The sequence below is a fragment of the Myotis lucifugus genome, unplaced genomic scaffold (genome assembly GCF_000147115.1).
Source record: "Myotis lucifugus unplaced genomic scaffold, Myoluc2.0 scaffold_184, whole genome shotgun sequence".
NCBI lineage: Eukaryota > Metazoa > Chordata > Mammalia > Chiroptera > Vespertilionidae > Myotis > Myotis lucifugus.
In genome coordinates, this window is record NW_005871232.1 from 2,383,152 (window position 1) to 2,409,347 (window position 26,196).

At 42.8% G+C, this 26,196-nt stretch overlaps 1 protein-coding gene and 1 pseudogene across 7 annotated transcripts in view; one reads left to right on the forward strand and one right to left on the reverse strand.

Moving 5' to 3' along the window:
* Positions 1–26,196, forward strand: part of SGMS1 (sphingomyelin synthase 1) — a 207,417-nt gene that overhangs the window by 50,189 nt on the left and 131,032 nt on the right. For 6 of the 7 annotated variants that reach the window (XM_023760512.1, XM_006096638.3, XM_023760508.1 and 3 more), the window contains one exon: positions 8,479–8,574. The gene's annotated coding sequence lies outside the window, so the exon portion shown is untranslated. Of the gene's footprint in view, positions 1–8,478; positions 8,575–24,393; positions 24,499–26,196 lie in introns of those variants that run through there. The other variant, XM_023760510.1, reaches the window with a different exon arrangement.
* On the reverse strand, positions 218–24,642 carry LOC102434311 (annotated as a pseudogene).

Consider the following 26,196-nt stretch of genomic DNA (forward strand, 5'->3'; position numbering starts at 1 on the left):
AGTACCTGGAATTCTTTTTTAGGGCTTTAACACTTATAATGTTTAATGTAAACATATAGAATTATTTCTGTAATTAAAGCAAGTAGTTAATTACGTAGAAACGTGATATGATGTATTTAAAGGTGCTTTGTCAACCTTTTATCCAAATATTTCAATATTTGATCATTTTAAAACCCAAATATCCCTGGTAGTTCAAAGGAGCTGTTAGTCCCTCATATCATGTGTGTTTTGCTGACTTTTCTGCACTGATTTTGTTGCCTTTGCCTTTGGACAAGCTGTACTCGACCATGTCCCCCAGTTCCAGGCTATTGGCATCACCAGAGAACTCACTGTAATGGAAAAAGATTTCCTTATCATGACTGGCTGTTTCAGTAAATCCAGAATTATCCTTCAGAGTTGCCACATAACTCAAGAGCCTCTTAGAGTTAGAATTATGACCTAAAAGTCACACATAGGTTTATCTGCTGTCCAGGCCTCTGTTGGCCACAAATACTACAGTCAATCTTATCCCCTGTTTGAGAAGTAGATCTGTCCACATCCTTGGCTTGAAAAGCAATAGTCAGTTTCACCCCACAATCATCATAAGCAATAATACCATCCTCAGCCTCCTTGTCTTTGCCTTTATTTGGGCTAGTGGTTTTAGCATTAGGAAAGTGGCTTCTTTCTTTACGTGCCCAGAAAACGATCTGAATGGGAATGGAATGAGATCATGCCCCAGGGAAGTTTTTTAATCCTCATGCATGATTTCCTTGGGCAGAGAGCCTATCAGAAACCATAGTAAACTCTCCTTCCTCTGCAACATGGAACTGGTTCCCATCCAGAATTTTACTCTAGTGGAAGAACATACGAGCATCACGATCCACATACTTGAAACCAAAACCATCTCTCATGGCAGCAATTACACCCATTTCTCTGGCTCATTAGTGAACTAAAATGTATTTGATAGAACTTCTATGTTGGTTTCTTGTTCTAATTTGTCATGTCCTAACGTGGTTGCCTTCCAACAGTGTCACCTTGTATTTTGTATCTTTGTCTCCAAAGGGAAGTTCTGTAGGAATCACAAAGTCACCTTTAATGCATCATGGCAATGGGCCATTTTGGTTTTTTACTGGGTACTTTTGGGATAACTTTGGTTGTAGTTCCTTCAAAATGTCCAATGCTGATATCTTAAAAATATCTGTTCTTTGAGGCAATAGTCTGATGTATGTAGCAACTTCTTACCATTTCTGTCTTTGATTGTGAATTCCACACCATCTCCAGGCTGTACGGCTTCTCATTACCTCAGGGGGAAACCCTTTATATTATTTCTTTGATCAGAATTCTGTGCCCTGCCCCATTTCCCATTTTGCTTTTGCCATCAGAACTTTAGAAATCATTGTCATGTTCAAGCACACCAAGAGTGTTATCTGGTGATTGGAAAATCAGCTTCTTTTTCTATTTCATGACTTTATATTTGTGACTGTTCCTTCCAAGTGCATGTGTCTTACATTGTATGTTGTCTTAAATCTCTCTTGGAGATGAATAGCACTTAAATAATTTATTAAAATGAACTGCTAGGTATTGTATTATGATTTTAGATAAACCATTAACTTAGCTTGTATCTTTAAGATTTTGGACAGAATATTAAATATATTTTTAATCGGCTATAAGAAGGCCAGGGATTTTGGAGGAAATACTAGGGCCAAAAACTTGTGATACAGCTTGAACACCTAAGTTGTGTGTGAGTTTAAGCAGCCAGTATTAATTTCAGTGTGGTTGATCATTAAGATCTTCTTATCTAACTAGCATACATTAAAGCAATGTGCAGGTTTTCCTGGGGATGGGATGATAATTGAGGAGCACGGTGAGTAAGTATTTATTATGTAGATGAGCTGTGCTGCTTTTTTGCTTTGAAGGAAATAATGAGAATTAGACAAGGAAACTGCAAAGGCTAGTGGGGACAAGAAGGCTTTCTCTCAGTGTGGGATTGAAATGTGCAGCAGGGTTAGTTATTCCCTCCTCTGCACCCTCATGCACTTGGTTCTCCTTTGCTGAACGCTCTCATTGTATGGCACTGAATTGATTTGTTGATGTTCTGTGTCTCAATGAAACTATAGTTGGCCCAGCCTTGGTCTTCTTTTTGTCAGCCTCATCTAGCACAATGCTAGCAGTGAGTTTTTTGAATATATGATTTATATTTCTGAAATAGCAGATTAGCAGGCATATTTTAGTCCAGTATTTCAAATATTGGCAAATATTTTGAATAGTGAAAAGGGTTTGGGAGGCATTTTCGCCCCCAAAGCATATTATGTGTTCATTCAAAAAAAAAGTTCTGTAATCTCACATTTCTATAGCTAGTAGGTTCCAAAGAGCAATTTGGTGCTGAGGCCTACTGGAACGGGGTAAGAAATCCTTCCTCAGGCAGGTCTTTATACCTTTTCTCCTCTATATTTCTGTAAAATGCTGGGTGTGAACACCCACCTTTGTTTATTAAAGGCCTTCAGTACACCTGGCTGTATATTGTGCTGAGGATACAGTAGTGACCAAAAGCTTGGACTCTTGCCTCAGGGATGGAGTTTATTTTCTGAAGTATCAGAAGCAGACTCAAGTCTTAGGAGTTGCACAGTGAACGTTCTTGCTGTCTTCTTCTCTTGAGGGCACATAGAAAACGCTTTTTTTCCATGTCTCTTGGTGACACATAGAAAACCATAAATCAGAACATACAAGAGTCAAAGATTTGCTATTTGGGATAAGAACGCTCTGCTGCAAGCAAAATTAGAAAAGGATATTTTGATTTACATTTTCCTTCTCTATCTACTCTCGCCCCAAACACATATTTTGTTTCTTCATAACACATTGATGTTACTTCATTTTCACCAGTGTACCAGCTCTAGAACCCAATTTTTTGTGGAAATTGAGTCACTTTTGAATAACTATAGTGATTTGTAGATTACTCCTCTCTGACAGTGTTCCCGAGGGACATTATGATTAAACCGGATGATAGGAGATTTGTAGTAGCAGGTCACTTTGATGGGTGGACATATTGGGACCTTTCAGTGACTGGGGGTTCTTTAAAGCACATCTTGGGGGTGAGAGATGGATTTCATTGAATGTTGCTCAATGAAATTCTGACTGTGCCAAGGCCATGCTTGTGGAGTGGCTGTGCGACCCTGAGATTATGGCCCTGCCGGTCTCACTGGTGAGTCTTTCCTTTTTAAGCAACAATCTCTGCTGCTTATTGTAATGCCACATGGAGCCCATCACTTAACCCCGAGTCTCAGAATCCTCATCTGTAAAACTGGGATCATTTGATGAACCTCCGAGTGGTTTTGAAGATTGAATAACATCTGTGAAGTGCTTGTTACAGGGCTAAGGACAGTAGGCTCTCAGTGCATAACAGCTATTTTTATCCCTTGTAATGGACTAGAGGTCCAGCGCACAAAATCGTGCATGCATAGCTCGCCACTGCTTGCTGCTGCTCGCTGCCCCGCCTGCTGCCCCATCCGCCCGCCCGCCATGAGCTGCCCTGCCCGCTGCCGTGAGCCACTGCTCTCAGGCCGGAGGGGAGGGACCGAGAGGTGGTCAATGCACCTCATGGTCACTGATCAAATGGTCGTTCCGATCGTTACGCTTATGGTCCCTGGCCTTTTATTATATAGGATGTGCATCTTTGTTATATTCTCTTCTGAAGAATTCTGATGAATTTTTCACATCTTACTTTTTTTTTTTTTTTTTTTTTTTTTTTTTTACCCTTTTAGTGTTGCCATGAGGTCACCACTTGTTGCTGCTCTGGGCCTTTACCTGGAAACACTAGTTATATTATTAATTTTTCCATTAAATGTGTTTAGTGCTATTTATGGAAAGGCTGTAAGCGCTTTGATCCTCCACTCCCCAGCTCTGTGACACTGGGAAACTGCTGAGCCTCTCTGCCCATTTGTCATCTGTAGAATGGGCTGAAAACAGCACCTATGTATAGAGTTTGTATTTGCAGTCACTGAGATAATACATGTTAAGTACATTTAGAATAATCAACATGTGATTATTATAAAGGTGGGCATAGGTACTGTGAGAATATGAAGGCTGGACACTAACCCAGCTTTGAGTGGTGATCATGAACTACTCCCCAGAGGGTGTCAAGCCTCAGTGAGTTAGTCAAGAGAAGAAAGGGCAGAAAGGGTGTTCCTTGAAGGCAAATGTCTACAAGGATTTTACTAGTGATGGGGCAGAAACTGCTGGGAGATGAAGTAGAGAGGTCAGCAGGGAGCAGATGTGGAGGGCTTGTTTTTCAAGCCAAGAGGCTCTGATTGTATTCCTGGGAAATGAGGAACCATGGAGGAACTTGTACAGTTGGTCTGAAATGAGGAATCAGAGTTCAACAGCATCCACATGGAGACGCTGAGTCCTGTGGGAAGACGATCCAAGAGACCCTTTAGGATAGGGACATGAGGAGGGCCAAGGGACAAACATAGACACTGTTTGCATCAGCTGCTCGCCTTTAAGTTCTAGGGGACTTGAAGTAAAACCAAAGAAAGGTATAACTTGCCATGCTTTGATTCCCTTTGAGAAAATGGATGAGGTGGCTGCAATGTGAATTTTTTAAAAAAATATATTTTATTGATTTTTTTTACAGAGAGGAGGGGAGAGGGATAGAAAGTTAGAAACATCGATCAGCTGCCTCCTGCACACTCCCTACTGGGGTTGTGCCCGCAACCGAGGTACATGCCCTTGACCGGAATCGAACCTGGGACCCTTGAGTCCGCAGGCTGACGCTCTATCCACTGAGCCAAACCGGTTAGGGCATGCATTGTGAATTTTTAAAAAAAATATAGTTTTATTGATTTCAGAGAGGAAGGGAGAGGGAGAGAGATAGAAACATCAATGATGAGAGAGAATCATTGATCAGCTGCCTCCTGCACGCCCCCTACTGGGGATGGAGCACACAACCTGGGGATGTCCCTTGACTGGAATCGAACTGGGGGCTCTTCAGTCTGCAGGCTGACACTCTATCCACTGAGCCAAACCAGCTTGGGCCATTTCTGTTATGGAGAAAATCTGCTCAGGAAGTAGAAGGTGGTCGCCCCACATTTCTGCCTGGCACACTGTTCGGGACGCTGCTTGTGTGTGGCACTAGGGGCGCAAGTCTGCTGGCTTGTGCAGGGTAAGAACCACTATTCTCTGTTTTCCTGTAATTGCAAAATTATCTTTTCTCACAGTGTGTTCTTGTTAGCCAATTTCCTCTTGATTAACTTTGTGTCTGGGATTGCCAGTTTTCTTTTTGACTATTTTTTTTCTAATTATTTTCTCACTGTGGTTAGAAGTAGAAATGGAAATACATCAGGAAATGATTTATATGAAAAGGAATTTTCTCCCCACCCCTAAGTACATGCACATAAACAAGAAAAATGAAGACTAGCAACTAACTTTCATTTCTTTGGATAGACTATTGTGTTTTGTTATGCCATTTGGAAGGAGAGTAATAGAAGTAAATGTAAATGTATGTTGGGGCGATAGACAGCTGGCTATCCGAAGTGAGTATCAGCTTTGTGGAAGGAATAGAGACATTTTCTTGTCATTTTGTTTGGAATTGCCTGGTGGCTAGAGAGTGTTTCTCTTGCCACAGCGCTGCAATATAAGTAAACACATACTTTTCTAAGACACAGATAGAGAGTGCTTTGAAATGTTTAAATAAAGAGCATTTACAATATGCTCACAGTGTTTGATTCTTAACCCCTCCAATAGAGCAGCCCCACAGTCCGCAAGCATCACTAATGTTGAAGGCAGAGAGGAGGCGGGGAATCTGGTGCTGGACTTGCCCTCCTGTGGAAAACTAGAAAACTGGACACCATATGGGGCAGCCAGGACTATGATCCTTGAGAGAAGATAATCAGTGAGGTGAGCCCTCATCTGCCTGCTGTTCTGCTGGAGCTTTTGTCTTGGGAGGGAGCCCTAGGAGCATGGTGGCCTCATGGAGTCCAGGGCTACCCAAGAGGCTGGGATCTGTATGGCAGGGCCCTGGGGAGCCCAGAAGCTGGAATGTGTACATATATTAGGTGAGACCAGCAGAGAGCAGTTGCTACCAGGTTTGGAAGAGAATGGCCGTACCAGAGGTCATGTAGTACTGAGACAAATGGGGAGTTCTGGCCTATTGAGGTGGAGAGACCACACTGAGCACCTTAGCCATTCTACTGAGACACCAGAAAGACCACATCTTAGGAGTAAGGGTCATACCTTAGAGTAGGGCCATATGCTAGAACCACTGACATAGCTGAAATAGACATAGTGTCTTAACCAGGTATAAAACCAAGCTTGACAGGATTAAGAGGATCTGCCAGTAATTTAATTGCCATTGGAATCAAACAGAATACCTTCTAATTGTCTACCTTATAATGGGAAAGAAGCCTACAAAAAGCAGGAAAATGTGATTCATATTTAAAATGAAAAGCAGTCAGTACAAACAGACAATGCCTTTAAAACTGTGTTATGTTAGATCTTGGTCTCTAATAGCATCGGGACTTTTTGGAGAAATGACTTCATCTAGAGAGGAGATGTACAAGATGAACCCAGAACTTGTTTTTTGGTAATGTCAGCAAGTAAGGATATAAAAGTAAGAAAAAAATGATGGGGTGTGTCACAAAGATAAAGGGGCTCCCACTGGCTAAATCTGAGACAGATTGAGCACCAGAATAATTAAGTGAGTGATAAATTATAAACCATCGAAAAAGTAGGACTTCACGCATCCATATTGATCATAAGTAGATAAATAGACAAATAATGTACAACGCTGAGTAATTACTGACAATGTGGAGGGAATGCTGGCATTGGAGCAATCAGCATGTTGTGGCCATTGCAATCCAGTTTAGATCAGGCAAGGATCACCAATGAATGCTCAATCTAGGGGGAAATTTTGCCAGGGGACAGGTATTTTCATGGTCTTAAAGTATCTCTCCACAGATAACTTATTAGTTGCAAGGGAAAGCTTAGCAATTTTCCATTGAAGAAATTAGACAAAACCTTGGTGGGGTGATCAAAATTAACCTCGCCAAGGAGGGTCCTGGACTGTATATGCTTTCGGATATGATACCTGGAGAGGAAACCATTGCCTCCGTAGTTTTGGCTGATAATGCATGACCTGAATTGAGTCATGAGGAAATATCAGACAAGTCAAAAGGAAATGTTTTATTTATATAAATAAGGGGGAGGGCTATATTTTTCTAAAGTGTCAGTGTAATAAAAGACAAAGGAAAGCTGTGTGCTTCAGATTAATGGCAATTAGTACCAGACCTGACCCTGAACTGGATCCTCAGTTGGAGGAAAAGATGCTCCAGTGTGCGTTTGGTTAATTGAAAATGGTGGTAGATGAAAGTATTATATCAATTTAAATCTAACATCGATAACATTATGGCTATTTAAGTATTCTGCTATATATAAGAAATAAATTCACAAGTATTTAGATGTAAAAAAGCCCTGATGATTATCTCCACGTGGCTCAGAAAGAAAATGTTGAGTGAATGTGTCTGTAGACAAAGAGTGAATTAGTCTAGTTCTTTGAACTAGTATTATTCTACAAGTTTGAAGTTATTTCCAAGTTAAGAAAACACCCAGCAATATAACAATGGCTTAACGAGAAAAGGAGAGTATGTGAAAAAGATACATGTGTTTCTTAACTATCTATGTGTGGATTTTCTACCTTTTGGTTGTCTCTGGTAAATGAACATTTAATCCTATCACACAACATCTGTGTCATTCAGCAGGCAAAGCCATTTCTATATCTATTGGCTAAGAAAGTAAATCTACTGCAAGAAGAAATAACAAGCTTGCTTTCCAAGTTGAAACCATTATCTCATTTCATGCCATAGAAGAATTTAGAATGAGGAGTCATAGAGGTGGTTCTAATCCCTCCTTTGATACTTGCCGGCTGAATGGTCATGGGAAAGTTCTGTAACTTTGGGAAGTTCAGCTGCTGCATTTTTATTTATTTATTTTTAATGATGAAAAAATGTGGGTTTTTTATTGCTTTCAGAGAGAGGAAGGGAGAGGGAGAGAGAGATAGAAACATCAATGATGAGAGAGAATCATTGATTGACTGACCCCTACTAGGGTTCAAGCCCACAAACTGGGCATGTGCCCTGATCTGGAATTGAACCGTGTAATGACCCCCTGGTTCATAGTTCAATGCTCAACCACTGGAGTCACACAGGCCAGGCCAGCTGCAGTATTTTTAAATACTTGCCTATTTTCAAGATCTTATGGCTCAATGAGAAAATGCATGTGAGAGCTCTTTGTAAATAATAATGGTTTCCTGTACGAACATTAAATTACTACTAGTAGTTGTGGCTAAAGATTAACAATGGCTTAGACTGAGATAGAGATTTTTTTAACTCCAGGGGCTCTTTTTTCTTGTAAATGTCAAGATTAATTCTAGAAGAGAGACTTTCCCCAGTAGACCCTTTGGTTCCTTCCGGTTGCCCTCTTTCTTATTTCTTGTCTTTCTTGTTCCAGGCAAAGCTTCCGTGACTGCAGGAGTTGGGGATTCTCTGAATTTTAAGAATAGTGAAGTGGGAGCATAGCAGATGGTGTATGAAAGCCAGCATGCATGTAAGTCAAATTCATTGTTCTGCCCATTCCCAGACATCTCACGGATCTGAAGTGCCTCAAATAGCTCCTGCTTTGCTCTGAGATTGTGTGTGAGGCTCTGATGGATGGAGGGATCTTCCAAGTCTTTGAGATGCCCAGGTCAAAAACAGCCAAGGTTTTGGAGGAGAGAGGGCTGAAGAAGCTAGCTTCCTCATAGGAAGAGGAAGACAACATGGGCCAGGGAGATAGAAATTCATAGAACAAAGGGCACAGGAAATAATGTCTGCCCCAGTCACAGAAATGACTGAAAAGGTGCTGCTGGATCTGAAGCCACATAGACCACCTTTAAAAGTTTAACAGCTGCTTGAATTAAAGAAAATCTCTGCCTTAGTGTAAGCCATTTTTCATCTTTAACCAAAACTATTTACTAATAATTTAATTTTATAGAAGAAATGATCAGGGAAGGTTCTAGGAGACCTGGGAGAGGCATTTGGGGCCAGGCCTTTTCCTTTAACCTGGAGTTACTCCTTATCCTGGAAGATGACAGTTCCCAGGTCTGCCCTTTCCTGTGGAGTTGATAGTCTTGGCCGGCGCTGCCAGCGTCAGTCTGAGATGAGATGAAGAGCTTGCTCTGAACATAGGCCAGTAACCGGCTTCCTTCATTGAGAAAGTCCTGTGCCCAAAGCAAAACTCAGGATTCTGAGTGTTGGTAGTTAGTTTCCATTCTGGCACATGATTACTATGTTTATATCCAAACAATATATTGATGCTTTTTGTCCATTTTTAAGCTTGATAATAGTGATTATGTGAAGTATTCTGCAACTAGCATTTTTCACTCAGTTATGTTGTTAAAATTCACTTGTTGCATGCAATGGTAGTAAATTAATGTTAAATAAAGTTCTGTTGTGAAAATCTATTACACTTTATCTGTTGCGCCACTTCCTTCCAACTTTTGATATTCTTTTGCCAGTCTAGCGGATATAAAATAGCATATTATTGTGGCCTTAATTTGCATTTTCCTGATTAATACTGTCATTGAGCATCTTTCTTTTTAGTATCTTTGGAAAACAGACTTAATGACTTTAAAGTAGAGAAATTTTTCAGTCTTATATGGCTAGTGCAGTGTTGTTTGTTTTATTTTTTTTGGAAACAGTCTAACCTCTCTTTTAACCCTGTGTGTTTTTTTTTATTGTTAATTTTTTCATTTGGATTGAAGTTTTTGTTGATTTGTGTTCTCATTCAATTTTTTTTTCTTTTTGGTCTGCTGGTTTGGAAAGTATGCATTCTATTTCTTGTTCTTCTAATGATTGCCCTGAAAGTGTACACTTAACAGTTTTGAAGTCAATCAGTAGTTAAGGTATTTTAATCCTCGTCCAGAATAATATAAAACTCATAGGACACCTAATGAGGACTGTCTTCTGTGTTTATGTGTTCTTCTCAGTGTTTCAGTTCTGTTGTATGTTTCACCGTACAAATTAGACAGCAATTGTTTAGAGGTGGTAACTGTTTAACTTTATGTGTTTATGATTTCTTGCTTTCCGCCGGCATGATCTCACTCGATAATAGGAGGGCCTCGGTCTTAACAATAAAAACCTTTCTTGGGATCAACCCAGGACCACTTTCGTTGGGCTTTCCCCACGTGGCTGAAAGCTGAAGGCTAGATGCCTGTCCCATTGCTGGCACTCAGAGTCGCCTCCAGGGCAACTCCTGCTTTCTTCTGAGCTCAGGTTTCAGTGCTCTGTTCCTGCCACATCCTCCTGGGGGTTGTTTCTTTACCTGGAGCCTCACCAACGCACTAAGAAGTACTTTTTAAAAATAATTTATTCAGAATTATAGTATAGCAGAAAGGCCCTATAGGTATCTTGTCCACCACAGTTCCTAAATTGGCAGTGCCCAAGTGATATTTTAAAATCAGGTTTTTTTTCTGTACATGTTCTTTATAAATTTTCTTAAACCTTTTAAGTTTTACTTGAAAAATTACTTTATTTTACCTACAGATGGGAAAATATTAAAGTAGTGATTTCTTTGAAAGCTAGCTTAACCACATCTGTACTCATATCTCATATTATATCCTTATACTTTTGCCTATTTTTTCTTTTTTTTTTTCTAGTTAATCTATTGAATATTTACTTCTTTGGAAATTGGAATCACTACTTTTGGGGTAACTCGTAAGGACAGAGTTCTTACTCAGCACCCCTTTACTTATGCCTCCCAATCTATTTTCTTTTAAAGTGTCATCTATTTTCCTATCCAGAATACTGCACATAAAGGTTCCGTTGTGGATCTATGCCCGCAGATGCTTTTCCTTCTCACACGGAGTGCAGAAAATTGCCGTTTGCTGTTGTGAATTAGAGGCATCATCTGTCACTCCGCGTCCTTACATTCTGCATCCCCTTAGGAGGTGTAGAAAGCAGCATAACGCTTTTGGTCTATAAAATGTTAGATTGACTTTGGCACATGAAAAATTCGTTATTTCAAAATGGATGTAAGGCGAGCTGCCTGATTTCATAGTTCACGCATTCTGCAGGAGATGAGCATGCCATGCCTTTGCAGAGGCTTCACCGCTCTGACAGCCGGTGTGTGTGTGGATTAGGATTTTGTGAGAAAGTGGTATGGCAGTGATTTTTCCAATCTGCAAAGCCTTTACGCTTTGTAGGCCACAGGTAGCACTCTGTAATACCAGTGTAATCACAGAAAAGGCAGGCACTGAAATGTCCCTAGGAAGTGCTGAGCTCTGTGGCTAGAGATTCTCTGAGGGACTCATGTTATTGACCCCGCACTTTCATTTGGAAGATGTCAATATCACGGAACTCTGTGGCATTTTCTTCCTGAGGAAGCAAATCCTAACAGAAGTTACTAACTCCTCATAACCTGCGTTAGGGCTGGCTGTTAGTTCAGGCACTACTGCTGCTTTTTCGTTTGGTTAGCTGAGCAGTCGGAAGCTTCACCCCAGAGAGTTAAGTAGACCTCGAGCAGCTCACCAGGGAAGGCCAGAGCTACCAGAGGAGTCCCTGCCCAACCTCCTGGGCTGGGGAGCCATCACTTGCGAGTGGTCCCTGCTTGGGTGCAGGGAAGGGAATTTAATGGCCGTTGCTCCCAGTTCGCTTTGCCTGGGCCGGCCGGTCATGTGGTAGAGCAATGCCTGGCCATGTGAGCCTCCCATTCCTTGTCTTTTACTAGAAATATGTGTCCCTTTGAAAGTTATGATTTGAATTATTAGCTCATTTTGAACTCTGGTCACATCTAAACGATGCAGAGACAGCTCAAGAATACAGACAGCCTTTCAGATGGACTACCCAGTTGTGGTGTTAAAAACTGGGACTTGACAGTCATTGTCAACATGAGTGAGTACCCATGAATCAGAGTTTGGTCACTGGGCCCCATCCTGTGACTCAGGGCAGTGCTTCGCTGCACATGCTCCCCGTATCTCATGGACTTTGGTCCTATCCGTGCTCCTCTGGACTGAGATCCGTCGCTCATCTCTGACGTGGCACTCGAACACTTGGCCATTCATAACATTTTCACTCTTTCTCACACGAGGTTTGAACTTGTATATTTCTAAATAAGGTTTTGAAAAGTAATATTGCTTTAAACACCTTCTTCTCCATCCTGTCCTCCATTCTGTTTACCCAATTTACCTCTGCATGCTTGTTTTGCACCCTTTATTTGATGCCTGCAAAATGCCCACAATAATTTTTTTTTTTTGCTTTTGCCTCAGTTAGGGTGGTTGGGGCTTGGCAGCAAAGCATCGATGGAGCCATATTAGGTTCACCAGCAGCCAGATGAGCTGGCTTCAAGTTGAAGTTCTATTCACAGCCTGTGTGACTTTGGCTAATAACTTGGCTTTAAGTTTCCTCTTCTGATAACTAATAACTACCTTAATCTGTTCACATGGTAGAGCAGTGGTTCTCTGAAAAATTATTGAGGACCCTAAAGAGCTTTGCTTAAGTGGGTTATATCTAGCATTTTGTGGTAGGCAGAAAAACGGCCCTTCAGCTCCCCAAACTTGTGAATGTTACTCTCCATGGCAAAAGGGACTCCACGTGGTTAAATCAAGGTCTCGGGCTGCGGAGCTTATCCTGGGTTACCAGGTGGGCTCAGTGTAATCCAAGGGTCCTAATAAGAGGGCGCAGGGGCGTTAGAGTCAGAGTGGGAATTTCAAGGATGGAAGCAGAGGTTGAAGCGATGCCACTGATGGAAGGGAGACCTCGAGACACAGAGAACAGGCAGCCTATAGAAGCTGGAAAAGGCAAGGGGCATATTCTCCCCTCGCTCCAGGAGGACCTCAGTCCTGCCAACACCTTCCTCTTAGCCTGTAAGACCCATTTGCAGTCTTCTGACCTCCAGAACTATAAGATGATTCATGTTATTTTAAGCCACCGTGTCTGTAGGAGTAGGAAAGTCATGCAAATATTTTCTGTGTTAGAAATTAAAAGTAAGAGATATAAAAAATATTACTTTTGCCCTGGCTGGGTGGCTCAGTTGGTTGGAGTGTTATCCCATGTGAGCGCACACACACACACACGCATATGCATGCATTCACACACATACACAAGTTTGGGCTCAGTTCCCGATCAGGGAGCATGCCTAGGTTGCAGGTTCAATTGCCAGCCAGGGCACGAACGGGAGGCCGAGATTGATGTTTTTCTCCCTCTCCCTCTCCCTCTCCCTCTCCCTCTCCCTCTCCCTCTCCCTCTCCCTCTCCCTCTCCCTCTCCCTCTCCCTCTCCCTCTCCCTCTCCCTCTCCCTCTCCCTCTCCCTCTCCCTCTCTTTCTAAAATTCATAAAAGCATATCCTTGGGTGAGGATTTAAAAAATATGTAAAAATATTAATTTACTATCTATAATAATAAAAGAATAATATGCTAATTAGACCAGATGTCCTTCCGGACGACCTTCCGGATGAAGCCAGGGCTGCGAGGGAAGCCCGGGGCCCGGGTGTCAGAGGGAAGCCGGTGCCGGCAGCCAGGGGAAGGAAGGCCTACTCTTGCATGGATTTCGTGCATCGGGCCTCTGGTAAAATAATAATGAACTTAGCATAAATGTCTTCTGGGGGGATAACTCTTTCCCAGCTGTTAGTGAGAAGTCTACCGCTGCTGTGCATTTTGTAAATCTCTTTATTGTCTGGCTTAGCGGAAACTAGTGGAGTCTCATCCGCTTTTGCATTCTAGTTGTTGTGGCCTCATGTGTCGTGTGGCCTTTGAAAAACTCCCCTGTATACTCACGAGAGAATGAACATCAAAAGGCAAACACTATCTTAGTATTATTATGAAAATTGTTCTGGCTTCATGGACTCTACCTAAAAGGGTGTCAGGGATTCCCAGAAACCCCCAGACCCACTTAGAGAACTTCTGGGCTTGAACAGAGCCACATGGCCACACCTGACTGCAAAAGAGTCTGAGAATTGCAGTTCTTATTCTGCGTGCTAGTTCTGTTATTAAGGAAGAAAGGGAGAATTGGTATTTTAGTACAATTAGCAATCTCAAATGCTTACTGTATCAAAGTTTGATACCCATGGTAAGTCGGTGATCACTAAAATGTTCGTTTCTCTTAACCTGTTCTTATTTTAGCTTGGAAAAATGGGCATTTTGCTTAGACCGCTTCATTTAGAAATACTTATGACAGAACACAATGGCCTGTAGGCAGAGGCATAATTGCAGTGAATTGCAATTTTGCATTTGTAGTTAAATTATATAAAATATCTTTTGCTTAGTGCTCATAGGCAGCTTTTTGATCTTTTGTTTGGGTCTTTTGAACCTAACATGTGTTTCCTTTCCTTGGGTAGGAGGACAGAGTTGAAATGAGATTTCAGACTCAGTTTTGATTCACAGTTATTTTTCATGGGTTTAAAAATACAAGGGGTGTGACGTTTCCTCTGGGCCCTTTTGTAAATAGTTCTATGGCTCTCTGGAAGCATTCTCTCACTGAAGAATATTCCAGTTCCAGTTTCTGATGGGAAGTTGCAGTTGGGAATATTCATGCTAAATATCTTAAATGAAAAATGTATATAAAAATAGTTTGTACTTAAGTGGCTTAATTTTGAGGTTTGTATAAGTTTAATATTGATCTCACAAATTTACGGCTATGTGTTTAAGGTATTTTTAGTGCCATCCTTATCTTTAAATTAATTATTGTAATACCTTTTGGGTGAGTGAGTTCTTGTGAGGTATTTTAACATCCTCTATATCAGTGGTTCTCAACCTTCCTAATGCCGCGACCCTTTATTACAGTTCCTCATGTTGTGGTGACCCCCAATTTCATTGTTACAAATTGAACATAATTAAAGCATAGTGATTAATCACAAAAACAATATGTAATTATATATGTGTTTTCCGATGGTCTTAGGCGACCCCTGTGAAAGGGTCGTTCGACCCCCAAAGAGGTCGCGACCCACAGGTTGAGAACCGCTGCTCTATATGGTCTCGAACTATTATTTCAACCTCTTGAGGAGGAGAGCCTTTGTGTCTTTCCCAGCTCAGTCCATTTCCTAACTGAACTGACTGGGAAGGGGAGTTTTGATTTGGAATGGAGGGTGGAGAGGAAGCAAAGAAGATGCTTTTAGAGCCTTGAGCACTGGTAGTGGGGGGAAATGTATGTGTTTGGGAGTCTTTCTGAGTGGGTATTTTGGGAGCCAGAGGATTGTATCAGTGTCTGGTGACCCTTATGAACTGGAGGCAAAAAAACAAGAGTACATGTAAAAACCAGTGAAATCTGAACAAGGTCTGTAGTTTCACTAATGAAATTGTACAATGTAAAGTTTTGATAATTGTTTGTAGTTATATAAGACTAGAGGCCCGGTGCACAAAAATTTGTGCACTGGGGGGGGGGGGCGTCCCCCAGCCCGGCCTGTGCCCTCTCGCAGTCTGGGACCCCTCGGGAGATAACGACCTGCTGGCTTAGGCCTGCTCCTGGGTGGCAGAGGGCAGGCCCAATCCCTAGGTGCAGCCCCTGGTCAGGCTCAGAGCAGGGCCGATTGGGGAGTTGGGGCGCCGCCCCGTCATGCACAGAGCAGGGTGGATCGGGAGGTTGCGATGCCACCCTCAGTCACGCTCAGGGTAGGGCCGATTGGGGGGTTTGGGCACCGCCCCCTGTCACACTCAAGGCAGGGTCGATGGGGAGGTTGCGGCGCCACCCCCTGTCACGCACAGAGCAGGGCCGATCAGGGGGTTGGGGCGCTGCCCCCTGTCACTCACAGAGTAGGGCCAATCAGGGGGTTGGGGCGCTGCCCCCTGTCACTCACAGAGCAGGGCCGATCAGGGGGTTGGGGTGCTGCCCCCTGTCACGCTGATCCCGGTGCTGGGAGCCTCGCTGCTCCGCTCTTCCCAGTGCCGGGAGGCATATTACCCTTTTACTATATAGGATAGAGGCCTGGTGCATGGGTAGGGGCTGGCTGGTTTGCCCTGAAGGGTGTCCTGGATCAGGGTGGGGGTCCCCACTGGGGTGCCTGGCCAGTCTGGTGAGGGGCTGAGGGCTGTTTTCCGGAAGCCGGTGACTGAAGCTCCCAACCGCTCCTTTTTTTTTATTTTTTTTTTTTATTCTGGGCCAGCTTTAGCTCTGAGGCCTCGCTGCTGAAAACATCGATACAATGTTGCGGTCCGGCTGGCTGAATCCCGGCTGAATGAAAGCCGTTTCTGGGGTTTTGTTTAGCTTCTTATTTGCAACATAGTACATAGTTGCTTAGAGTTGCAGCTGAGAGGCCGGCGGTGGCAGGCGGGGAACGTTGGAGTTCACCGTCACTGGAGCAAGCAAGCCTCCCTGCTCGCTTCAGTGCATGGCTGCCAGCCGCCATCTTGGCTGACAGTTAATTTGCATAAGGATATGCTGATTAGCCAATGGGAAGGGTAGCGGTCATACGCTAATTACCATGTTTCTCTTTTATTAGTGTAGATAAAGGGGGGGCCTGCGGGGAGGATACACAGGAGCTCTCTGCTATTTTCATAACTTCTATGTGAGTCTCAAATTATTTCAAAATCAAACGTTAAAAAAGCCTTGGCCAGTGGGCTTAGTGTTAGAACATCAGCCCATGCACTGAAGGGTCTTGGGTTCGATTCCCAGTCAAGGGCACATAACTGGATTGTGGGTTTGCTCCCTGGCCCTCGTCAGGGAACATGCGGGAGGCAACCAATCGATGTCTTTCTCTCTAGCGCCCCTGACCCTCCCTCCTTCCCTTCCACTCTCTGAAAAGCAATGGAAAAAAATATCCTCAGGTGAGGATTATCAACAACAAAATTGTTAAAAAAAACAACAACACAAAACACAATGAGATACAACCATATATATATATATATATATATATATATATATATATATATATATATATATATAAAGATGGCCAAAAAAACAGGCAAATGAAACAAAAATGGTTAATACCAAGTCCTGGCAAAGATGTAGAGCAACTAGAACTCTCTTGCATTGCTGGTATAGCCACTCTGGAAAGCAGGTAGTTTCTTACAAAGTTAAACATATACGTACCATACAAGCCAGGAATTTTCCAACTGGGTATTTACCCAAGAGATATGAAAACCTCTGTTCACACAAAAACCTGTAGGCTAATATTTCTAACAGCTTTAATCATAACAGCTTTAATTATAACTGGAAAAAACACAAATGTCCTTCAGCAAGTGAATGGATAAATAAGCTAATATATCTATCAATGGAATATTCAGCAATAGTAAAGGGCAAACACAACTATTTGGATGAGTCCCAAATAAATGCATTATATCATGTAAAGGAAGCCAAACTAAAAAAGGTATATCCTGTGTGACTCAAAAGGGTACTTGCTTACTGTGTATAGTTCCATTTCTGGAAAAGGCTACAGTGTAGGGTCAGGAAGCAGATCGGTGGTTGGCTGGGGTTGGGGAGAGGATTGGCTTACAACGGCATAAGGAATTTTGGATTGAACAAAATGGTTTTATCCTGATTGTGGAGTTGATTACATGACTGTATGTTTTGGTCAAAACTCATAGAACTGTATATTAAAAAGAATGGGTTGCCACATGTAAATTATACCCCCCAAATCTGACTTTAACATGAAAACAATACCACCACCACCACCACCACCACCACCACCACCATCGCTGCCACACACACACACACACACACACACACACACACACACACACACAAGAATAATGGGCTTTGGCTTAAACACCTATGAAGAATTCAGTGTCTGCCACTAGCCTATGATTGGCTAAGGATTTGTGAGGTCATTAGTTACACAAGATGTCTCATTCAGACATGAGTGTAGCCTCTTCAGTACTTTGGTCTCTAATTGAGCAATGGAAATAACTAGTACCATCGAGCTGGGTGCTCTAACATTTGTGAAACAAAATGTTGCTGGGAGATTAAAACAAAAGCTCTGGCTCTCGCTTGTGAATATAGTCTTTAGCATATGAACATTTAATCAAATATCACTCTATCTCCTCTCCTGGCTCCTTTGTCATTAAATAAGCCATTCATAGGAAAGACTTGAGTTGTTGGATAGTTTTAAATCTCAGCTGTAACAACTGTACTGTCGTTAATGGATTATAAAATGTCCTACTTTCCCAGCAACACAATTGATTTGGTTCGAGGGAGGGATAATTTCAGCACTACAGCAGGTAGTCTAATTTAAATGTAGCTCACACATGCTTATAGCAGGAATGGGAAGATTCATACTGGAAATTTAAAGTTCTAGAGCTCTGAAGCAGTGTTTTTTGATAATCAAAACTCTTTATGAAATTTGATTTTTAAAGAAGATTTAAACTCTGAACTCTTGGCTATGATTTGTAGGGTTGAAGGATATAACTTCTACTTTTATGGGACAGATATCTGGATAATGCATATGAGATAACTAACAATAGTCTTTTCCCAACAGAAATCTCCTCGTTAACTTGGGATTTATTAAATTGGTTTGGATTTAATGCTATCCAGTAGTCATTTCAGTTGAGCAAACACTTAGTAATTATTAACCACATGTCATGCCTATTATGAGGTGTTGGGTTTGCAGAGGCAAATGAGCCTCAAGCCCTGTTTTCAAGTAGTCCACCATAAAGCAGGTGGACCAAGCTATGTGCTGCTCCCTTCAATTCAGCTACAGGGGAGACCCCTCAGCAGGAAGCCCTTACCTAGGAGATGACACTTGAGTTAGCCTCCATGTGTAAGTAGAACTTTGTTCTCTGCAGAAGAGAGAAAGCCTAGGTTTTTCAGGCACAAGAAGTTGAGTGCTATGTGAAAGCTTTTGTAGTCAGGGAATCATGACTTAGAAACTGGGCAAAGAATTTCTTCCTTTTCTCCCCAACTAAATAAGACTTCAAATAAAAGCAATATGCATGTAGTAAATAAGATATAAAATTGTAAGTAATTTACCCCTTTTCCTCCCCTGTAGTAGTTTCTATTGCTGCTGCAATTAATTACCACAATGTTAGTGTGAAACAACACAAATTTATCTGATGCTTCTATAGATCAGAACCCAACATGGTTCACCCTGGATTAGAATCAATGAGTCCGGGCTTTCGGCCTTTTCTCACTTCCGGAGGCTGCCAGTATTCCTTCACTCTTGGTTCTTCCTCCATCTTCTCTCTGACGATTTTTTCTGTAGTCAAATCCAGGAAGGGGTCTCTGATTTTAAGGATCTGTGTGATTAGATTGGGCCCATCTGGATAATCCAGGATACTCTTCCCATCTCAATATCCTTAATTAGTTAATTTAAAAATATTTTAAAGTTTAAGTTGGCATACAGTCTGATATTGGTTATATTAATTTCAGGTGTACAATACAGTCATTCGACATTTTTATACCTTACAATATGATCACCCCACTAATTCTAGTAATCATCTTTCCCCATGTAAACTTTTCACAGTATTATTGACTATATTCCCCTTCCCCTTTTAGCCCATCCCCTAATCCCCTCCCTTTGATCTCTGTTTCTATGAGTGTTTCTGTTTTGTTTGTTTGTTTAACAGTTTTGGTTTTTTACATTCCACATATAAGTGAAATTATATGGTATTTGTCTTTCTCTGCCTAATTTATTTCACTTAGCATAATATCTTATAGACCCATCCATATTTTTACAATGGCAAGGTTTTATTCTTTTTATTGCTGAGTAATATTCCATTGTGTGTGTGTGTGTGTGTGTGTGTGTGTGTGTGTGTATGTAGCACATCTTCAATACCTTTAATTTAATCACATCTTCAAAACCTCTTTTACCATGTAAGGTAATATATTTTCAGGTTTGGGGGCTTAGTATGCAGACATGGGGCCATTATTTTGCCCATCACATCCTCCTGTCCTTTTTCCTTTTTTTATTCCCCACTGGTAAACAAAGCTTGCATATATATAATTTTTAAATTTATATTTAAAATTAAAAGCTTTTTCCTTTTTATTGAATTTATTGGTGTGACACTGGTTAACAAAATTATACAGGTTTCAGGTGCACAATTCTACAACACACCATCTGTACACTATATTGTGTGTTCACCACCTCAAGTCAAGTCTTCATCCATCACCTTTGTACCCTCCTCCACCTTCCCCTGCGCCCCTCCCTCCCACAGTCATCACACTGTTGTTCATGTTGATGAGTTTTTCCCCTCATTTTTCTTCTTTGTTCAATCCATGTTATATCCATACTAGAGGCCCGGTGCACGAAATTCGTGCATGGTGTGTGTGTGTGTGTGTGTGTGTGTGTGTACCTCAGCCCAGCCTGCACCCTCTCCAATCTGGCATCCCTCTCACAATCCAGGACTGCTGGCACCCAACCGCTTGCCTGCCTGCCTGCCTGCCTGATTGCCCCAAACCGCTTCTGCTTGCCAGCCTGATCACCCCCTATCCACTCCCCTGCCAGCCTGATCGATGCCTAACTGCTCCCCTGCTGGTCTGATTGTCCCTAACTGCCTTCCCCTGCCAGCCTGGTCACCCCTAACTGCCCTCCCCTGCAGGCCTGGTTGCCCCCAACTGCCCTCCCCTGCAGGCCTGGTCACCCCTAACTGCTCTCCCCTGCAGGCTGGTCCCCCCCTTCAACTGCCCTCCCCTGCAGGGCTGGTCCCCCCCATCCTCCCTCCCCTGCAGGCCATCTTGTGGCCACATGGGGGTGGCCATCTTGTGTGTTGGAGTGATGGTCAATTTGCATATCACCTCTTTATTAGATAGGATTTGGTCATACTATATAAAGTTATATCTTAAAGTTCTTTCCTTGTATTGGTACTTACTAAACTACCTCTTTCATTTTAAGTGCTGTAATAGAATTTTAGTTAGCAGGCATTACTTTTGTTGCAGGTCACAAACATGTTGTAATCACCATCATTGGACATGTCTTTTTCACACATGTCCTTAGGGAAAATATACTGAATTTCTGGAATAAGAGCATATGTAAGTTGTTCATTTTGGCAGAATTTGAGAAATTAATAAAGAGAAAAGAAACACTTGGTACTAAAGAAAGGAAGTTCTCTAAAAGCATTGATGATGGAAATGAGCATTAATTTATGGTGTAGCATGTGCCAGTCACTATGTTAGAGGATGACTTCTTTTTTCTCATTTGTATTTCACTGTGATGCTAAGAGAGATGTTAACCCCAGTTTATTGACCAGCAGAGTGAGCTGTAGAAGCCTGAGTAACACGCCCCAGGTGGCAGCTCTAGGATTCCACTCCATCATGCTGCCTACCTCAAGGACAGTAGTAACCCCTTAAATTAATCCTCTACTTCTCAGCCCTTAAGCGTGGTTAGCAAAATGGCGAATTGTTAATATTGTTGGATTGTTGAGTTCTTTAAATGTTGGTGGTACTCTTATGTGCATCCTCATTTGAAGTTTTACTTTAAAGACATCTCACAGAATGAGTGACTGCTTTTAGCAGAGCATGGCTGTGGCACAGCACTCGCTGGGAGCCCATGCGTTGCCTGGAGTCTGAGGTCCAGCGGCTCTGGCCCAGTGGCCGGGGCTGATGGGAGTGGGGGGAGCCTCCTTCTCTATGAGTTGTCCCTCCTGGGATCTGCTGTGTGAGAGGAGCGGCTCCCTCCTGTCTCAGGCCGAGCTGGGCTTCACTGTAACCAGGGGAGCCTCGGTCAGAACAGAAATTCTCCTGGTTGCCACTCCAGGGTGTTAGTGAATTGGGGTTTGAAACTCCTGAGGGTGGCATGAGGCCATTTAGGGCTGCTTCTCCGAAAGCCTCCAACACCAAGCACACATCACCTAGCGGGTCCAGTGGTGGCCGTAAGGGGTAGTGTACAGCAGACTGTTGGCTGATTTGGGAAAGGTGAGAGGTGGTTGGATTCCATTGCAGCATGCAGGTGATAGATAGGACTTGCCTCAGGGATCATAAAAATCAGGGTGTGGGGTGCTTCCAAATGCTCAGGCCTTTTCCCACATGCTCTTGGACAGAAAGCAGCGTGATTGCTCCCACCTTCAGAGTGAGCAGCGTTAGATAAAGGAGTGGCCGAGCTGCCTGCCTTCCGGCCCATTAAGCTCGGCTCCGGTTGGCCTGGGCCCAGGGCTCGATGTTCCTGGGCTCTGTTATTGAGAGAAGAGCTCAGTGCAGAGACAGGGAGCTACTTAGGTGAATTCAGACCAGTGGCAGCTGCAGGAAAGGAGAGTGATCAAGTCCTTCTGTTTTGCTTTCGCTCAACTCTAGAGGGTACTTTAGGATTTTTATAATATTGCAGTGTTCCTTAGGAGAAGTTGACTTGGGGCATTTATTCTTAAAGGTTTTGGGGACTTTCTGTGAGGGGAGGGGCTCTCTGTCAGGACAGCATGACAGGGATGGACCTGTTGGTTGGACCTAGCTACCATACCGACAGGCTGTGTGATCTTGTCTCAGTTACTTTCCCTCTCTGGGCCTTTAATCCAAGAAGCTTGGACTAGAGCAGCTGAGTGATCCGTACTCAGTACCAGCACTTTGGGTACCACTTCATTGGGTACTAGAGCACTGGGTCCTACCTGACATGCTTGGCAGAGCTGCTTCTGATTCCTGGGTCGCAGGACTTATCAGCTCTGTGAGCGCAAGCAAGTGACTTCTCCTTCACCTCTTTGATCAGATGGGGATCGAGTCACTTGGATCAGGTGTAGTTGTAATGATTCCGTCAATTAAGTGAGATAATGTGTGAGTAAAGCACTTAGCAGGTGTCTGGCACCTGCCTGGGAAGGGTACAGCTCTTGGGGTACCCCCTTAGCATATAGACCCCCTCAGCACGTGGTATGTGAAGGTCTTGAAGCACAGCGTGAGCGGCTACCGTTAGCTTTAATAAGAAGAACAAATTCTGGTAAGTGTGGACCAGCAAGACGTTCTTTCCTCCCTGCTTTCTGTTCCTTAACATCACGTGACTTAGCTCCTAGAGGCTGACCTCTGGGGTCTCTGCGTGGATAGCTCTGCTCTCTGGGCTGCCCTTTGAAGAGGATTCTATAGCAGGAAATGAAACTGACCACAGCAGCGTCTAAATGGCTCAACTTGGAATTTCTCAATTTGGGACTTCACTGTTTCAACATAGCTTTTTCATAGTTCCTTACTTTTGTTATTAGAAATGTGTGAAGCATATACAATGGAGTGGAAAAACAGCTATATTTTCTTGAGAGAAGACAGGGAAGCGTGAAAAGGAAGGCTTCATCTCCTCTCAAATATTGATTGAACTCTGCTATTTTTAAGGCACTGGAGATGGAAAAATGAGTATCACCAATGTGGTCCTTGCCATCATGGAGATTAGGTTATTGGGGCAGGGCCGACATTCCTTCGCAGAAGTGATGATTTCAGTATAGCTGACAGGGCTTGGAGAAGTAGTGTGGATGAGTGTGTGATATAGGATCCCATGTGATGGGGAGGTCAGGACAGTCACCCAGGGGTGACATGTACTAGTAGCTTGAGGTGTGAAGGAGGAGAGGGAGAGCATGCCAGGGCAGATGGCAAAGGCGTTTCTTCAGGCAGAAGGAACACAAGCAAAGGCTTGCTTGCAGAAAGGAGCTGGGCCCATCAGAGAGTGTGAAAGAAGGCCAAGGTCACCTGGAGGCTAGTGAGCTTGGGGACAAACGGGGGTGAATGATCTAGATAGAGAGGTAGGCCAGGGCTGGTGGCCTTGACATGGAGGGGCCAGGTTTTATTCCAAAGAGCAGTAGGAAGCTTTGAGCTACTTAAGGATGGGCCATGATATGATTCCATATGTGATTTTAAAAGGTCACTTATTTTCTTTAAATTCAGTGTTAGACAAGATGAAAGAGAGCAGCTATGAAATGTTTAAATATCACATATTTTTTTGTTTTTATAAATCGGTCTAAAAACCAAGATGTTCATCTGTTAAATTGTTCAGATTTGGGAGCTAAAGTATATAGCGCATTGTAATTCCTCTAAGATACTTGTTTTTCTGGGAGGGACCGTTGACTTTTTGATGACATCTTTTACTTTCTGGGAGGACAGCACTGGATACAAACCTTTTGTTAGAGATATTGTTGGATTTCTTGGGTCTCTGCATAGCCAGTCATTTGAAAGGACTAATAATCAGAGTGTTCCTCAACTTACTAACTTCTGAGAATAAATCTATTGCTATCACTTATAAAAAACGGATCTCTGATTGTGAAACAGGAGGCTGTATATATACATGATAATTACGAATATAGTGGTGCGGTCACACTCCTGTTTGAATCACCAGCACTTACTAGTTGTGTAACCCTGCACAAGTTACTTAACTTCTGACTGTAAATGGGTGTTACCCAAATTGTTACTTGAGGGGTTACAAGAAAACAAATATGCATTATTGTTAACATTTAAGAGCTAACATAACTGATGCTATTACAAATGGGATTTAGAGGTAGGAGTATCGTAAAGAGAACCAAGTGTTAGAGAATATAATTGGTTCCCTCCTACGTTCCCCAGACTTGCCTGAGCGTAAGAATGTCCTCGGGGTGCTGGTGAGAATGTGCATTCTCAGGCACCACCCAGATTTGCTGAATCGGATCTCCAGAGGCGGATCCTGGGAACCTTGCATGGGCAGGTAGGTGATGACGCACCCTCGCTTTTGTGAGCCTGTCCTTGGTTTCAGATACTCTGCCCGGTGGATTTCAGGTGTGTGTTTATACTTGCCAGATGATGTCCCAGTTTTCAGACAGGAAATGTGGCCGCTGTTTGTATAGGCCATCGTATTCAGAATCTTCTTTCTAATCAAACCGATGTAACTTGCTCTGGGTTCCCAGCAACATGAAATGATGTGTAGCTACAGAACAGCGTGGCGTCGGTCTAAGTTACTCAGCCTTCTTGGCCTTTTCTTTCTCTTGAAAAAACCTGTACAACCGTTATCACCTGCTCTGTGAAGTGCTAGCCTATGCAGTGACCTGGCCAACATATCTTGACAACCCCGTCCTCCCAGCCTCTGAGGCCTCGTCCCCGGGCTGTCAGAGTGGCAGTGACCCGGGAAGCAGTGTCTGCGCTGCAAGGCGACCCCCTTCCTGGTGTTGTTATTGGAGGCCGAGCCTGCCGAGCTGCTCTTTCCTCCTCTGAGAGCTGGGAACCAGGAAGGAACGTTCCACTTGACTGCACTCAGGACAGCGTGTTCTTAATCAGCTGTTCTGGAAAAACAGCATTATGTTGTTTTCACGCAAGCCTGCAAGTTCATTTCCCCTCGCTGGCCCAGGCAATAACTGATCATTTTCCTCTCGGTGACAAAGGGAGATTGAGCAGCTAAAACTGTTACTGCCAGGGCTGCGCTTTCTGCAGACATTACAGGTGGAGTTCACACCCTGGGAGGAATACAGGGTTTTCATTACCAGTGAGGCGGTGGGACCCCCACACCGGGTGGGGCTGCGGGTGGTTGTTCTCTCACATGAGTCTATGAAGATTTAAAGAATTTTCTCTAGCAGCTGTTTTTTTATTGGTCATGGTTTTGTACTGATGCTTCCCTTCACTTTACCTGCTGGGGAAAAGTATGGAGGCTAGGATCAAAACTACCTCAAAGCAGAAACTTGAGGGCAGCACTGGATACAAACCTTTTGTTAGCGATATTGTTGGATGTCTGGGTCTCTGCATAGCCAGTCATTTGAAAGGACTAATAATTCAGATGTGTTCCTAAACTTACTAACTTTTGAGAATAAATCTATTGCCATGAACAGTTTTGAATCACTAGTACTTACTAGTTATGTAACCTTGCACAAGTTACTTAACCTCTTACTTAAATGGGTGTGACCAAAATTGTATTATTACTTGAGGGGTTAGGAGAAAATAAATATGTGTTATTGTTGCCATTTAAGAGCCAGCCTAATTGATGCTATTACTAAATGGGATTTATTTCAGGTGGACCTTAACTGTATTTTTCTGTTTGCATTATATGGGAGAAATTGATTTGTGCTAAGAATGTTATTTGGATGTTAAATTCATTTTCTGACCCATGACAAATCAACCCATGTTTAGGAACTTTTTTAAAAATTGAAAAGATGCCGTAGTCGGTTTGGCTCAGTGGATAGAGCGTCGGCCTGCGGACTCAAGGGTCCCAGGTTCGATTCCGGTCAAGGGCATGTACCTTGGTTGCGGGCACATCTCCAGTGGGGAGTGTGCAGGAGGCAGCTGATCCATGTTTCTCTCTCGTTGATGTTTCTAGCTCTCTGTCCCTCTTCCTTCCTCTCTGTAAAAAATCAATAAAATATATAAAAAATAAATAAAAAATAAAAAAAATAAAAAATAAAAAATTGAAAAGTTGCCT